This window comes from Grammomys surdaster, unplaced genomic scaffold, assembly GCF_004785775.1.
Source record: "Grammomys surdaster isolate TR1022 unplaced genomic scaffold, NIH_TR_1.0 320, whole genome shotgun sequence".
NCBI classification, from domain to species: domain Eukaryota; kingdom Metazoa; phylum Chordata; class Mammalia; order Rodentia; family Muridae; genus Grammomys; species Grammomys surdaster.
This window is the reverse complement of record NW_021604739.1, coordinates 187,111-191,264: the sequence shown is the minus strand read 5'-3', so window position 1 is coordinate 191,264 and position 4,154 is coordinate 187,111.

Here is a 4,154-nt window from a genome sequence, read left to right as displayed (position 1 = left end):
CTCTCTCTCTCTCTCTCTCTCTCTCTCTCTCTCTCTCTCTCTCTCTCCTCTCTCCTCTCTCCTCTCTCCTCTCTCTCCCTTCTTCCCTTCTTCCCTCCCTCCCTCCTCTATTTTTCTCCCTTCCATTATCTTTCCCTCTCTTCCTTCTTCCATTCCATTTCCTTTGAATAATCCACCAATTGCTCATATAGACTCAAATCTTTCCTTCTGTTTCCCTCCTATTGTAAGCCTCTGTATTTCTTGTTTGAAATACCCTTGAAGACATCCCCAAACTAATATTCAGGAAAATGCCTGAACTTGAAGGAACACACATCAGCCTCATGGAGCTGGGAGCTCTTCCACCTGTGCTGGATGAAAGATGGATACATTCTTCAGACCATTGCTGCTGTCTCTGGTGTTCATTCATTCTGCACGAGCTGGTTGCTGCCCCAAATTGGACAGCCCTAGGCATCTACCTTGCATTCTGGGGACTCACTGTTTGCTTCTAGTGGTTTCTACTGCAGTCTCCTGGGAAGATGTTGTCCTGTCTAGATTACTGCTTCTAGTATCTCCTAAATTACACATGCTCTGGGAACCCAAAGAGCCCTGTGCTTAACCCCAGGCTTCCAGCTCTGTGATCTATCTTTCCACCCACAGATTAAGAATGTTTCCATCCAATGGTCAGTGGTCGCACACACCTTTAATCCCAATACTCAGGAGGCAGAGGCAGGTGTATCTCTGTGAGTTCAAGGCCATCCTGGTCTACAGAGTGAGTTCCAGGACAGCCAGGGCTATACAGAGAAACCCTGTCCCAAAAAAATCGAAAGAAAAACAATGTTTCTACCTTCATACATTTTATTCCAGTTTTTGGAGCTGCATGAGCCCGGACTCTGTGTTGGCTTAGGAATTCACATCTTACAATATTTGCTCCAACGATTGATCCTTCAGATATCCAGAAGGCTTTTCTTTGCAAAGTGCTCAGGCTCAACCTCCAAAAGATATGTAGATGATCTCTGGTCTCATATGCAAATAGTCCCACCCTCAAATATATGTGTATAAATATATCCAGGTGTATTTGAGAGACCCTTCCATATATGAACCTACCACTTGAGAACATGCACACACAACACACACACATACAGTTCTCAAATAACCATCAGTGCACCTAGATAGTAAGTTTTTACTATGTGTTCCTTATAAAATTTAACTTTTGTTATGGTCAAATATACACTTATTAGCATATATATAGACTATAGTTTATAATGAATTCTGAGTGTGATATAGTCTTTTAATGTAGTTAGTGGGCAAAGTTTCCTTGTATATTTTTTTAAATTAATTATTTTTATTTTATGTACATTGGTATTTTGCCTTCATGTGTATCTGTGTGAAGATGGTGGAACACTAGAGCTGGAGTTGCAAACAGTTGTGAGCTGCCATGTGGGTGCTGGGAGTTGAATAAAGATCCTCTGGAAGAGCCAGTACTCTTAACTGCTGAGCCATCTCTCCAGACTCATCTCCTTATATCTTTAACCTGACCATTTTTGAAGAAAATTGTCAATCATGTTGAAGTGAAAAAATGTGAAGATCTCAGGTATTTATTAATGTAATTTTTTGAGTTACACAGCAAGGGTTATGTTGGGAATGATAACAAACAATGGTTCAAAATTCCATAACTAGTCATGAATGACAGAAAAATGTAGGAGGCATGCTTAGCTTAAATATTTCTACATATCCTACATCAACGCCATCTTTTTAAAAATGTTACTAGGCTCAACAAAATGGCTCATGGGATTTAGCCACTTGATGCCAAACTTAATTATTGATTTTGATAACTAGAACCCAAATGGTGGAAGGAGAGAACCCACTCCCTCATGATCCCCATGTGCATATAATGGTGTGTACATTACATTCCATAAATGAAGGAATGAATAAATAAATAAATAAATAAATAAATAAATGTCTTAAATAATTAAGATGAAAATGAAACTCTTGCATATATTAGCATTTGTACAGTAATTTTTCTGTCCTTTGATATGACATATGTGAAGTAATGCCTTCTTGTGAATAAATGAAAGACATGAATGAAAATTGCTACAAACAACAGGATTTATGTGGCTTCATAGTGAGCTCCTTAAATTAACCTTGGTTCTTGGGTGACATTTAGAAAGTCAATCCCAAGAACATATGTCACATAGAAGGATCTGTAATTTAGATCTGAAAACTTTTATTCAAAATTATAAGCACACATTACTTACTTGGATAAAAGTAAGGAGTTTTTCAGAAGTGTGGTGGTAGAGACGTTTGAGCAAATCTGCTCACACCTTCAGTTAGCACTGGCTTGATCTGCTTAATAATCATCACACTCAGCAGTGGGAGAGAGGATGCTTAATTACTTTAAAGACCCAGAGAACAGCAGTGAGATCTTTATTAACACGGCCATTTTTGCCTTCCCATGTTCCTTCCTTTGATAAGCTCATTATTGCCTTACTGGTGAGCATGCTTTTCAGGACCGTTGACAGCTCCACAGCTCGTGTTTTTCCTGTCCTCTTTCTCCCTTTTGCTGAATTTTAAAAGAAAACTGACCGGAAAGATTAACTCTTTACACCTCCACTTTATAGAACTGTTGGTATATACAGCCACATGCTGACAATATAAAAACACCAGTTTCTGTAGAGTCAGTTCCAGGAAAAGATTACTTAAAATGACTGGGTTTAAATCACCCTATTTTTGCTGGGCAGTGGTGGCACACACCTTTAATCTCAGCACACTTTAATTAGGTGAATCTCCTGATCTGTAAGACAAGTTTCAGGATAGCCAGAGCTACACAGAGAAACCCTGTCTATTGTGTAGTATCTGTGTCATATAGCTTTAGCATCCTGCTCTGTAAAATGAGTATAAATGTGTCTTTTCCCTACAAGTTTACAACTGTGCCTAGAAGAATGAAGTGTGTAGTTCAGCTTGAAGATAAACAGTACATAGGGCTTGGATTGGACAAGTGGCTCAGACACAAGGTCGCTGGCTGCTCTTGCAGAGAATCTGGGTTCAGTTCCCAGCACTCACACAGAAGCTCATAACCATCTGTAACTCTAGTTCCAGGGGATCTGATACCCTCTTTTGGCTCCACAGACACTACTCCTACACAAGGTACACACACATAGATGCAAGCAAAACACCCAAACACACAAAGAAAAAGTAAATAACTATTTTATAAGTTAAGAAAATAAGAGTTCTGTAGATGATAGCAATTTGGCTAATGTTTGATATGCACACATCTTGCAGAGGCAACTACAAAGAAGCTGATGATGATCCCTATAAGAGTAGGCTGTGACACCCATGGGCCGAAGTCCTAACAACAATGATATCTCACATACACACCCTTTAAAGAAGAGTAACAAAGACAGTGGTGTGTCCTTTGATTCCCTCCCAGATCAGTACTAACAAAAGCATATTTACACAGCTGGATCATTTGAACCAGGATTTGGCCACCTTGGCAAGCTAAAGCATGTGTTCAATTTTTAGCCTTCTAGACTCAGGCAGTTTCTCCCTTTCTATACCCATCTCCCATCTTCAGATAGTATTAACATCACAAGTGTCCAGTCTCCCGCATTTTGTGTAGAATGTTGTGTGCCCAGATCTACATGAGAAGGCAGGCATTTACCTGGCTTTCTGAAGTTCCCACCTGAAGCGAACAATTTCCACAAAGTGTTAGTGTAAGTTATGACAATTTTCCTGTTTAGAGAAGTAAAAAGAAACATTCATAAGTCCGTAAGGACTCATGCAAAGTGGAAGCAAGTAGCAGCATAGATATCAAGCCGGCATGGTGACACACAGGCTTAATCAGGAGCCATAGATAGGGAAATCTATGTGAGTTCAAGGCAAGCTTTATCTACATAGCAAAGCCCAAGCCAGACAGGGATTTGTAGTCAGACCTTATCTCAAAAGAATCTTTACCATTATAATTTCCAAATGGTTACCCCTGAACTAGATGTAGAATGGCCAAACCAGCCCTTTGTGAAATAAAATGCTAGATTTTCTTTTAGTGCTTAGTTATTCATGGTTGGTCCATGTATTAGTCGGTGTTCGTATTAGTCGGTGTTCGCTAGAAGAACAGAACTTATAGTATGAATATGTGTTTCTCTCTCTCCTCTCTCCTCTCTCCTCTCTCCTCTCTCCTC